The 13,484-nt window shown below is 43.4% G+C and overlaps 1 long non-coding RNA gene across 1 annotated transcript; it reads right to left on the bottom strand.

Moving 5' to 3' along the window:
* Positions 1–1,606: 1,606 nt before the first annotated feature.
* LOC122121319 lies at positions 1,607–13,379 on the bottom strand. The gene is made up of 4 exons (XR_006149921.1): positions 13,298–13,379; positions 8,807–9,005; positions 6,235–6,289; positions 1,607–2,653 (listed from the first exon to the last, which is right to left on the bottom strand). It is a non-coding gene; the product is annotated as an uncharacterized LOC122121319 (long non-coding RNA).
* Positions 13,380–13,484: the final 105 nt, after the last annotated feature.

The following is a 13,484-nucleotide window of genomic DNA, read 5'->3' on the forward strand; positions in this document are numbered from 1 at the left end:
TTACCCATTCCCCATGCAACATAAGAATAAAAAAGTGTCTCCCACTGCCCCTCTTAGGGTCTTCATTTCTGAAGACTATCTGTTATGCTTTCTCTTATTTATCTGTCTTTTGTTACATAGGTGTTGGCGGTGACCTTTATAAGGGGTAAGGACAAGTCTCATGGCTCTCTACCTCTTCACCAGGATGCTACACATGACTGTCCCCATTCCAGAGGCTAAGAAGCCTTTTCTGAAGTGTCTGCTCAGAGCCCTATGGTTTCCCCCTCATTTCCCAGGTGCAGGTGGGCCAGCAGGATTCCTTACAGAGCTGAAAAGAAATATTATAGCCCCAGGCTAGCTCTGTTTGCAGCCAAGACCAAGCATGCACATCTCTATGTTCATAAAGAGTTAAATCACTGAGAAGCACCCTGAATAATGATAAGGTGTCACAGTGAGAAAAGGAAAAAGTTCCATTGATCCTTGTGTTATATGGGAATTCATTCACGAAAAACAGAGAAGCCACATCTTGAGAGGTCAACCTGGGAGTCTTTATTAGAAAGCCAGTGACTACAGGTAGACTCCTGTCTTAAAGACCTGCAGCCCAGAATGTAACTTGTACCAAGATTTTAAAGACAAAAACCACATGCTTAGGATAGGAAACAGTCACAAGCATTCTCTGGAGCAAAACTTCACTGGGGCTAAACAGCATGGCATCTGAATATTCTCTAAAGCAGAGCTCTCCTAGCTCTCCTGGAGCTAAGCATCTGTAACTCAAAGAGTGGCGTTTATACCTCTCACTAAATACAGCTTTCTTGGTTTTCATTCTCTTTGGTCCAGCCCTTGACTCGTTTCTCCTCCAGGCCCTCTCCATACCCCTCATATTTGCATTACAATCCACAACCCTGCCCAGAAAAACAAAGGTTCCAACTCTGACTAAACCCAGGAAATGGAAATTGATCCAAAAAGTAATATTTTCTAGGTACAAGGTAAACATAAATTATGTTGCTCCTTCCCTCCTTCGTTCTTTCCCTTCTTCCCTCCCTTTCCCTTCCCTTTATTCCCTTCTTTCCTCCTTTCCTTCCTTTTTGTAAAGTCTTGCTATGTAGCTCAGTCTGACTTCAATTTACAATCCTACTGCCTCACTGTGGCAAGTTAGCTGGGATTATTACAGTTGTGTGCCACCACAATCAGCTAAATGTGCCTTTAATTTTATGTTATGCACCTTTGCACAGATTTAATTTTTCTTCTTTCCAGTAGCAAAGAAGCAAAAGTAAAATATTCTGCCTTGGTTGGGAAAATGCAATTTACTGCAAAGTTCTCAGCTTAGAGAAACATCTTGGGTAGGTCTAATGTAAATTTTACTTTTTACCTTGCCTTGAGGCTAAATGTAAAGGTAAGGAAATACAAAAAGAGTTGGATTTGACAGGAGACACATTTTACCAAGGCTTTATTTAATTGAAAACTCATATAATTCAAAAGTCATGATAGTGAGGATGATTAGTGGCTAAAGTATATTGAGAACCAGTTCTGGTGTTGTGGAGAGGAGCTCTGGCTGCCTTTGTTTCTAGACATCTTTCTTAGGATCTTGGTGCAGTGGGGAGGTGCAGTGAGACCACTTAGTCTGCAGTGAAAATGTAAAAGATTTTATTGAACGAAAAGTACTGACGTGGCAGGACTGAAGTCGGGAATCCCAGGAAATGGCCCAGAGCACCAGTACATGTTGGCCTTTAAGCATTTTTGGCTACTGCAGGGAAAAGGGGGAGGTTAGTTGGTGGTTTTAGTCAATGATGGTTTCAGGAAATTCACACCTTAAGTTCAAATTTCCCTCCAAGGTTTTGCTGGTGGGCGGCTGGGGAATAGAACAAAGGGTGGTGAGGGCTCAGCTGGGTTGGGACATGCATTGTTCAGAAAGCAGCAGAAACAGAGTTACAGTAGCTACAATAGCTAGTTACCAGGGAAGTCTTAGCCACAGAGAGCAGTTACATTTATATCTTAAAATCATTCATTATCCATTTTATACGATCCAAGTCAAATATTATATTCCATCCTTACTTCCTCCACCATATCACTTGGGATATTATTTTGGAGAAACCGCATCTCCCTTTGGTGCCTGTTCTGTGGGGCAGGTGGGAACAAAGCCAGCTTGAAACCATAGTTTTAGGCCTCCGGCCCCAAATGCTGGGTTTCCTTAAGTCAGGACTGGCCACTGACTCCAGTACCACAACTAAAGAGATGAGTAGTAGTAAAAGGCAGATAAAGGAGATCGGTATTACAAAGCCCAAGCATACCATAGGAAGAAACAAAGTAATGACTTCAGCCCACTCACCCTTCTGCCATCTGCTTTTACCCATCATCTTTTTCTGCCAGAGATGAGGCATAAGCCTTGGGTTTACATAGAAAAATAATTAGGGCAGGAAGTGGCAGGTATGCATTCAACAGCCCCAGTTACATTGTGGGCTGGTTGGTCATTATCTCAGTCCTTGCTCTGGCATAGGTTCAGGAGTTGTTGTCATTGACATTACTTGAGCAGAAGTCAGGTCAGGATAAACAAATCATTGTTGCCTGGACAGAGTCCTGTCCTGTGGAGAGTGTCCTGCTCCTTTCCTTAGGGGCAATTTTCTCCATCCCTTCATGTAAAGGTGTTATCGGTTCTGTCCTTTTTGGATACAGGTGGCTGCAACGTGAAGGATTCAGAGCAAAGAACAGATGAAAAACATCTGGTAAGGATGCCATGATTTTCTCTTGCCTTTAGGTAATTTGTGGGACCCAAAGTAGTTTAAGTACTAATTGCAGGGTTTTTTGTTTATTGTTTTGTTAACATGCTTATTGCCTAGTATAAGAGATGTGTGTTCCTCAAACTCTGAGATCCTTTCATGCAATGGAAACCAATTGAGTTACAACTATCACTTCCCACTTTTACCCTGGGTGCTGAGTCTCTGGGACAGGGTCAAATGTTGCTGCTAAGATGATCACTATTATGGATGGTGAATAGTAATTATCTTTCATAGTGCAGGAGACTCTTTCTGCACTAGGGTCCATGAAACCTTGATAGGCTAACTTATCAGGTAAAATTTCAGCCCTAATCACAGTTGTTGGTTTGGTTTGGTTTTGGTCAGTCATGGCACTTGAACGCCAGGCCTGGGTGCTGTCCCTAAGGTTTTTTGCTCAAGCCTAGTGTTCTACCACTTGAGCCACAGCCCTACTTCCAGTTTTCTGGTGGTTAATTGGAGCTAAGAGTCTCCTGGGGACTTTCATGCCCTGCTGGCTTCTAACTGAAATCCTCAGATCTCAGCCTCTTGAGTAGCTAGGATTACAAGCATTAATTACCAGTACTGGGCCCAATCACAGTTTTTGATGAGATGATGCCCTCCCAGGGGAAACTAGAATCAATACAGAATACCACTCACCAGACTCAACACATTCACTGCTATCTGAACTTTTTCTTTTAGATCAGCATACATTAGTTGTTCAAGGGAGATTTTTTTTTGGTGACATTTACATACAAAGTATCACGATTGAAGCCAACCCCTCCATCAGTTAGCAAAGTCTAACAGCTTGGCATTCTTGTCTGCACTTATATCTGTCTTCTGAACTCTGAGCCTCTACAATCACTCTGGAATCCAGGAAGGACACACATATTGATAAATGTCTTATGACAAGAGTACAACTGATATAGTAGGAATCATGTGCTATAAAGCCACTTTCTGAGTCAGGAGCAGGTAGCTCATGTCTCCAATAAACTACTTAGAAAAAGCTATAAGTAGAGCTGTAGCTCAAGTGGAAGAGTACTAGCTTTGAGCACAAAGAGGCTCAGGGACAGTGTTTGAGCCCTGAGTTCAAACCCAGGACAGGCAAAAAAAACCCAAAGTAACAAAAAAAACCTCACTCTCAGAGAGTTCTTTGGTCTCCTCTTTCAAGCTTCTCTCCAGGTAGAGTCATACTTCTTTTAATGGCTTTCTTTTCACTTTCAAATCAACATACTATTTAACATTAATAAAAAGAAGAAGAAAAAGTACACACTGTCTCCCAATGACTTTGTCATCATGACCAGATTGCTTCTCTCAAGTTACAGCAACAGCAACTTCTCCTGAACCCTGGACCTCTGATGCAGAGTCTTCCGGAACAGTGATCTGCCAGGCCATACTTTACCTGAGACTGTGTTATAATCTTCCTCATTTTACACCTAAGTCTGTTCCCCCAAGATGAGCTGACATGCTTATTTTGCCATTCTATAGTGAGTGATGAAGCTCCTTTCTGTGCCCAGCATTGCTATTTGGTGTGCTGGGGAGTGATTGGACTTGACATTCTGGAACTCCTGTTGGGCTATGGCTTAAAACTCCTGGTTATAGATCCTATACACATGTGATCATACATGTAAACTTAGACATTTTAGAATAGAAAAGACAGGCTAGGAAATTTGAGATGGGAAACATACCTAGAAGATTATGAATATATTCTATATTTTCAGTTTGGGAAATAAGGGCATACTGATGCTTGTTACAGCAATGTTTACAATTTTTATGCCTAAAGTCATTTTTTAAAGACAGGATTAGAAATAACTAGAATTTTTTTTTTTTTTTGTGCCAGTCCTGGGGCTTGAACTCAGGGCCTAGGAACTGTCCCTGAGCTTTTGTGCTCAAGACTAGTGCTCTAGGGCTGGGAAGATGGCCAGGTGGTAGAGTGCGTGCCTTGCATGCCTGAGGCCCTGGGTTCGATTCCGCAGCACCACATAAGAAAAAAGAAAAAAGCCGGAAGTGGCACTGTGGCTCAAGTGGTAGAGTGCTAGCCTTGAGCTGAAGAGCTGAGGGACAGCGCCCAGGCCCAGAGTTCAGGCCCCACGACCGGACCCCCCAAAAAAAAAAAAAAAAAAAAAAAAAAAAAAAGACTAGTGCTCTAGCTCTTTGAGCGACAGCACCATCCCTGGCTTTTTGGTATCTCCTATTGGAGATAAGAGTCTCACAGACTTTCCTGCCTGGGCTGGTTGTGAACCATAATAATCAGATCTCAGCTTCCTAAGTAGTTAGGATTACAGGAGTGAACCACTGATACCTGGCTATAAAATCTTTTTTTTTTTTTGGCCTGAACTCTGGACCTGGGCGCTGTTCCTCAGCTCTTCAGCTCAAGGCTAGCGCTCTACCACTTGAGCCACAGCGCCATTTCCGGTTTTTTCTGCTTTTGTGGTGCTGAGGAATTGAACTCAGGGCCTCATGCATGCAAGGCAAGCACTCTACCACTGAGTCACCTTCCCAACCCAAAAATCTATTTTTTAAAGCATCTTGTATCTGTCACATCAGATTAGCTCTGAGAAGTATAATATTGGAGTTGGTGTTTTTTATATTGCAAATGTTATATGACTATGAATTGCAGCTGATATGCTGTTCTTACTCAAATTCAAAATAAAGAGGAATATTGATTTTTATCCCAAGGGTTGGGCTAAGGCTTTTGTTGGGGACTCTGTCGCCATCTAGTGGTGATAAGTATATTCCTTAGGAGTAGCCTAGAACTAGGTCTTGGAAACACACCAAGGAAACTTTTAAAAAGTGCTGATATGCTGGGAGCTGATGGCTCACACCTTTAATCCTAGCTACTGAGATCTGAGGATCATGGTTCAAAGCCAGCCCAGGCAGAAAAGGCCGTGAAACTCTTATCTCCAATAAACCACCAGAAAACTGGAAATGGTGCTATGGCTCAAGTGGTAGAACCCTATCCTTGAGCAAAAGCAGCTCAGGGGACAGCACCCAGGCCCAGAGTTCAAGCACCAAGACCGACAAAATAAAAAAGTGCTGATATGGGCTGGGAAGTTAGCTTAGTGGTAGAGTGCTTGCTAACATGCACAAAGCCCTGGGTTCAATTTTTCAGTACCACATTACCCAGAAAAAACCATTAGTGGTGCTATAGCTCAAGTGGTAGAGCTTCTAGCCTTGAGCAAAAGTAGCTCGGGGACAGCACCCAGGCCCAGAGTTTAAGCCCCAGGACTGGAAAAAAGAAAAAGCGCTTGGGCCTGGGAAGGTGGCTCAATGGTAGAGTGCTTGCCTAGCATGTATGATGCCTGGGGCATGAGGGGCACAGACCTTCCTGCGGGTTTGGAGATTGTGCCTGAGAGTTTGGACAGGAGCTGGGTTTTTATATGAGGTCTGAGCAAGGAGGCAGAAGTTAATGAAAGGTGGGGGCTTTTCAATTGGGCCCACAATGGGATGTTTACAGCTGGGCTTAGGTGGATTGCTCTGCCAGTACATCAAACAAGTCCATACATACCTGTGATTTGCCTGGTCGGTATGGGCCTGGGCCACGAGGACTAGTTCAAAGCCAGCTGCGGCAGGAGGCAGGAGAGAGTTGAGATGTGAGACTCTTTTCTTTTTTAAATTTAGTTTACTTTTGTTGTAAAGGTGATGTATAGAGGGGTTACAGTTACATAAGTAAGGTAATGAGTACATTTCTTGTCCAACACTGTTACCCCCTCCCTCATTTTCTCCCACTTTCCCTCCTCCCCAACCACTACCTTTCCCCCAAGTTGTGAAGTTCATTTCCAACATAGTGTCTTGTGAGTATCACTGTTGCTTTGGTTCACCCTTTGCCTTTTGTCTCACCATTTTGTGATTCCCCTTCCTTTTCCCAAATCAGATAAACATATAAACAAGACATAGGGTACCAAAATAAAAAACAGTGACAAAAAGGGATAAACCAAAGGGGAAAAAATGAGAGAAAAAAGAAATTACTTCACATGGTACATTAAAAAAAACAAACAAACCCTCATTTCCATATTTTAGAGTTCATTTTGATTAGAATAATTTTATATAGTCATATGTACATAGCTATTGAGCTATTGTGATCCTCTGTTAGGGCTATCCTAGACATATGCTAATTATTACAAATGAGGGAGGGGCTGGGAAGGTGGTTCAGTGGTAGAGCGCTTGCATGCATGAGGCCCTGGGTTCCATTCCTTAGCACCATGTAAGCAGGAAAAAAAAGCTGGAAGTGGAGCTGTGGCTCAAGTGGTAGAGTGCTAGCCTTGAGGTGAAGAGCTGAGGGACAGCACCAAGGCCCAGAGTTCAGGCCCACGACTGGACCCCCCCAAAAAACAAACAAACAAATATAAATGACGGAAACCATGGAGCCTATGTGTCTTTAGGTCTGGCTTATTTCACTTAATTTTTTTTTCAAGTCTTTCCATTTCCTTACAAATGGGTGATGTCATTCTTTCTGATAGAAGCACAGAATTCCATTGTGTATATCTACCACATTTTCTTGATTTATTAATCTACTGAGGGGCATCTCGGTTGGTTCCATATCTTAGATGATGTTCATCTTCAATGAACATGGTTGTGCTGGTAGCTTTAGTGTGGCCTTCCTTGTGATTGGGTAAATGCCCAGGAGTGGGATTGCTGGATCATAGGGGAGCTCTATGTTAGTCTTTTGAGGAACCTCCATATTGCTTTCCAGAGTGGTTGAACCAGTTTATATTTCTACCAACAGTGTAGTTGGACACATCTCTGCCAGCATCTGTTGAGACGTGAGACTCTTATTTCCAATTAACTACCCAAAAGCTGGAAATAGCACTGTGGCTCAAAACAGTAAAACACTAGCCTTAAGCACAAAAGCTCAGGGATAGTGTCCAGGCCCCAAGTTCAAGCCCCAGGACTGGCATACACACAGGCACACAGACAGACAGACAGACAGACAGACAGACACACACACACACACACACACACACACACACACACACACACACACACCTAACAATGCATTTTTATCAATGTCACACCTTCCATCATTTTCCCCCATCTTTTTCCATTCCATCCACCCTCAACTTAGTTCAATTTTTACATAGTATACATTAAATATAATGAATGTTATATACTCAGCCTTCCTCTCTCCATTTGCGTATCCCTCTTTTGTTGTTCCTCTAAAACATGTTTCAATATTCTTTTTTAAAAAAATAGTTCACTGGGGCTGGGAAGGTGGCTCAGTGGTAGAGCGTTTGCCTTGCATGCATGAGGCCCTGGGTTTGATTCCTCAGCACCACATAAGCAAAAAGAAAAAAAGCCAGAGTGGCGTTGTGACTCAAGTGGTAGAGAGCTAGCCTTGAGCTGAAGAGCTGAGGGACAGTGTCCAGGCCCAGAGTTCAGGCCCCACAACCAAACCCCCCCCCCAAAAAAAAAGTTCACTAGTTGTTCAAAGGAATTATACCATTGGACTCCTTCCCTAACTATACAATCCTTTTGTCAAATTTATGTATGTATACATATAACCCTGTATATGTTATATGTATGTTTCTAATTTAGTTCTAATTTTCACATATAAGTTAACTCAGGCTCATTCTGAGCCTGATTTACTTCACTTAAATTTTTTTCTAGGTCCGGCCAGGTGCTGGTGGCTCTAGCTACTCAGGAGGCTGAGATCTGAGGATCACTTTTCAAGGTCAGCCAGGCAGGAAAGGCTGTGAGACTCTTAGCTCCAATAAACCACTCAGAAAACCAGAAGTGGCACTGTGGCTCAAGTGACAGAGTGCTAGCCTTGAGCTGAAAAGCTGAAGGACAGTGCCTAGGCCCAGAGTTCAAGCCCCACAACTGACCAAAAAAAAATTTTTCCCCTAGGTCCACCCATTTCCCTGCAAATGACATCATATTCTTTCTAATAGATGAAGGGTTTGGGGATTTTTAAAATGTAAGTTTGAAAAGCACATGTGATGTGTCATGTGTTGATAATTTCATAGATGGAGACGTTTCATTTGTTGTGTAATTTATCAGTTGACAGACTGGTTTGCACTGGACAGAAGGTAGTTGTATGATTGCACAAACACAATGCAGTCACTCTGCTCAGTACTTACATCAAAATGGAGCAAATTGCTGTTCTCAGGAAAAGGTCTGGTATGAGAGGAACCACTGTGGACAATATGGGGTCCCGTGGAGCCAGATACAGGCTGGTGACCAAAGCTATCGACGAATGTTGCTCAGAGAACTAAAGGACATTATGGAGACTACTGGTGTTCTGGCTTCCCTCCAGCTCAGAGAAATCCCTGGGAGAATCTGACAACAAAAGGAAGAGAACAGCTGAGCACTGGCAGCTCATGTCTGTCTGTAAGCCTACCTGTTCAGAAAGCTGAGATCTGAGGATGGAAGTTCAAAGCCAGCCCGTCTAGGAAAGTCATAAGCAGACTTTCTGAATAGGACTCTAATAGCTCAGGAAATGACAGGATTTAACAACTGGGAATGTCTGAAATTTGCTTCTGTACAGCAAAGAGAACAATAAACAAAATAAAGACAGCCTGCAGAATGGGAGAAAATCTTTGCCAGATATTTTTTTTTTTTGCCTCCCCCCTCCCCCCCACCCAATCATACCCCCCTCCCCCCCCACTTTGCCAGATATTATCAGGCAGGTGATTAATATCAAGAACACATGAAGAACTGAAGAAAAATAAGTAAACAACAAAATAACAAATAACCCAGTCAGTAAATGTGCAAATGAACTGAATGTAGGTCTTTTAATTGAAGAAATATAAATGGCCAATAAATACATGAAATAATGTTGAATGGTCTTGTTGATCAGGGAAATGCTAGTCAAATCTGCATCGAGCCTGGCACCAGTGGCTCATGCCTATAATCCTAGCTACAAAGGGGGAACTTGGTTTGATCTGAGGATTTTGGTTTGAAGCCTGCCCAGGCAGGGAAGTCCAGGAGACTCTTCAATTAACTACCAAAAAAGCAGAAAGTAGAACGGAGGCTCAAGTGGTAGAGTTCTAGTTTTGAGCAAAAAATCTTAGGGACAACATTCAGGCCCTGAGTTCAAGCCCCAGAAACATATATATGTGCATGTGCATGTGTACCCCCAACCTCACCCAATCAAAAACTGCCCTGAGCCAGGTGCCAGTGGCTCATGCCTGCAATCCTAGTTACTCAGGAGGCTGAGATCTCGGGATCATGGTTAGAAGCTAGCTAGCCCCAGCAGAAAAGTCCCTGTAAGACTCTTATTTCCATTTAACTACTCAAAAAAACAGAAGTGGAGCCAGGAGCCGGTGGCTCACACTTGTAATCCTAGCTACTCAGGAATCTAAGATCTGAAGATCGTAGTTCAGAGCCAGACAAGCAGTTCAGGGGCAGACCAGTGTGTGAGACTCTTATCTCCACTAAATCAACAGAAAACCTGAGGAGACCATACAAACAAACAAGCAAAAAACAAACAAAAAAAAGCCAGAAGTGTAGCTGTGGCTCAAAGTGACAGAACTCTATCTAGCCTTGAGCAAAAGAGATCAGGGATAGAGACCAGGCCTGGAGCTTAAGCTCCAAGTTGAGATTCTTCCCTATTCTAATCAGAAGGCTATCATCACTGGCTTACACACACACACACACACACACACACACACACACACACACACACACACACACAGGCTCATACAGGAGTTACACACACACACACACACACACACACACACACACACACACACACACAGGCTCATACAGGAGTTACAAACAAGTAGGCCAAGTTAGAAAGAGGCAGGGAATTGAATACTGCAGTTAAAAAGCTGACTTCAGGGGCTGGGAAGATGGCTCAGTGATAGAGTGCTTGCCTTAGGTTCAATTTCTCAGCATCACATAAGCAGAAAAAGCCAAAGTGGCACTATAGTTCAAGTGATAGAGTGCTAGCCTTGAGCTGAAGAGCTCAGGGACAGTGCCCAGGCCCAGAGTTCAGGTCCCACAACAGAAAATAAATAAATAATAAATAAAGCCAACTTCAGGACTGATGGCAAACACTTGGACCTAGTGAGTTTCTTCAAGATGGGCAGAATGGGTTGTTATCACAGTCCTTTTAACTCTATAGCTGGGACCACTAGGGTTGCTTCCCTGTAGCAGATGTTTACTAGTGTTTCAGCGATACTGCCCCCTGCTGACAATGATGAATGAATGTGAAGAACTTTATTTAGAAAATAAATAAATCAGTGAAGGGTTGATGCAGCTCTCTCTCCAGGTAGTTAAGTCTAAGGTTTTTGTTGTTATTGTTTTGTTTTGTTTTTTGCCAATCCTGGGGAGTGAACTTGGGGCCTGGGCAACGTCCTGAGGTTCTTTTGTTCAAGGCTAGCATTCTAGCTCTTGAGTCACAGTGCCACTTCTGGCTTTTTCTGTTTAAGTGGTACTGAGGAATCGAATCCATGCATGCTAGGTAGGCACTCCTGCAACTAAGCCACATTCCCAGCCCGAGTCTAGGAATTTTTTAATACCCTGAACTGTGTTCTGGTTGATTGTCCCTAGAATAGTTTTGTGGTTGTTGTTGTTTGTGCCAGTCCTGGTACTCAGGGCCTAGATTCTGTACCTGACCTTTTTTGATCAAAGTTAGTGTAATATCACTTGAACAACTCCAGTTCTGATTTTTTGCTGGTTATCTGGAGAGAGAATCTCATGGACTTTGTAGCCAATCTGGCTTTATACTATGACTCTCAGATCTCAGCCTCCAAAATAGCTAGGATTATAGTCCACCATACCCTGTTGATTAGGTGTTTTGTAAGGTAACTTTTTGTTGGTTGGATCAGGACACATTCTAATTCGTCGTTAATTCCTAATCAGGTTATTTGCAAATGCCTCTGGGTAATCAAAAAGTTGGAATTTGAGGAACTAGAAGTATCAGGGGAGGGGCATAGGCAGGATGTTTGGAAATAATGTTTTTTTTTTTTAATCTTTGCCTATGGGTACTTCGGGCCAGGCCAGGGTCTCTATGCTGCAATTAACGTACTTTTTTTTTTTTTTTTTTTTTAAGGAAGAGACAGGGAAGTTCTTCCCTAGAGACTTCAAAGTGGGCTGGCTGTTTGGCCACTTGATTTCAGATTTATAGTCTTTGCAACTTGTGAGAGAACCAATTTCTGTTAGGTGAATTTACCCAGTTTGTCAGCTATGTTACAGTAGCTGGTTTCTGGTCCACAGAAGAAAGTGTGGATAACATGTTAATCTTGGAAGTGTTTCCATAGAAAGAAAAATACTAGTTTTCTTTTACCCCCAAAAGAAAGGAATGTTCAAATACATTTAATCATCTTCAAAAAGATCAGTTTTTAATATTTGTATTAACAATTTATTCTATAATTAATAATTAGTATGAATCAGTATTGTAGAATAGTTGCTGTCCCAAATAGGTCCCACAAGGCAAAATGATTCAAATAAAATATATCTCACTTATAATAATAAAAATATCAACTGAAAAGGGAGCTGTGGCTCAAAGTGGTAGAGTACTAGCCTTGAGAAAAAGAGCTCAGGGATAGTGCCCAGACCCTGAGTTCAAGCCCCATGACCAGGAGCGGGGAGGGGGAACTTGGGCGCAACATACAAGCATCCCAGTGGAAGCTAAAAAGTTTTGTGAATTCCCTCCCTTCCTCTCTCTTCTTTCATTTCTTTCTTTCTTTTTTTGAGATGGAGTCACACTAAATAAGCTCAGGCTGGCTAGGAACTGGAGAACATCCTGCTTCACCTCCCCAACCAGAATACTAGGATTCCAAGCTTGAACACAATGCTCTTTCTTTCTTTCTTTTTTTTTTTTTGGTCCAGTCATAAGGCTTGAACTCAGGGCCTGGTCACTGTCTCTGAGCTTCTTTTGCTCAAGGCTAGCACTCTTGTGCCACTTCCAGCTTTTTTTTTTTTTTTTTCGGTTTATGTGGTATAAAGGAATTGAACCCAGGGCTTTATGCATGTGAGGCAAGCACTCTACCACTGAGCCACATTCCCAGCCCAATGCCCGGTTTTTGACTAATTATTGGGAATACTCTCTTGGAACTCTGTTAACGACAATCATGTACAAAAATCCTATGTGCACCTGTGGCATGTACACCTGAGTGTGCCAGCCAACCCAACTCCCAGAGCCAGTCACCCCCCCAGAGTTCCCCCACAGCCACAAACGCTCAAGGAGAGGACTCCCAGCCTCAGTGATCAGCCTCAATACTCAACCCGAGATCCTCCCAGCCTGGGCCACTCTGGATCGGAGCTGGGGCCGGGGGCTCTGTCCTGAAGCCCTCTCTGGCCCAGTGAAACACAGCTCCAGCTGTTGAGTGACAGGGAAAAAGCTCACCTGGAACCCACCAAGGCGACATGGGCTGGAGGAATGGCATAGCCCGTGCAATTTCCGCCCTAACAACTCCAAACCATGTGCAAAGATCCCACTCCTGAGAAAACAAATGTTAAGACTCCCTAGAAATTAACTTTGGCTCTGAGGAACGCGTGGTGTCTTTAGTTCTTTGCATTTACAATACTTTACTATGAGCAGTCATGGATGTTAAGAACACGAAGACACATCTTCCATACAGTGTCGTGCCAGGCCCGACTCTTAGGACCCTGAAGGCACCCACCTCGCTTCCCCAGGCCTACGACCCGGCGCCTCCGGTAGCCAATTCCGGGTATCCAAAGTCCAGACCCAGCCGTCACACCCTGGCCACGCCCTCCCCCCGCCCATTTCCGGGCACGTCTCCCCGCCCACCTCGCGTCTGAGGATTCCCGGGCTCGGCCTGGCTCCAACCAGGGGCGCCGTCCCCTCTT

Source organism: Dipodomys spectabilis, unplaced genomic scaffold (genome assembly GCF_019054845.1).
Source record: "Dipodomys spectabilis isolate Male_0828 unplaced genomic scaffold, ASM1905484v1 ptg000187l, whole genome shotgun sequence".
NCBI lineage: Eukaryota > Metazoa > Chordata > Mammalia > Rodentia > Heteromyidae > Dipodomys > Dipodomys spectabilis.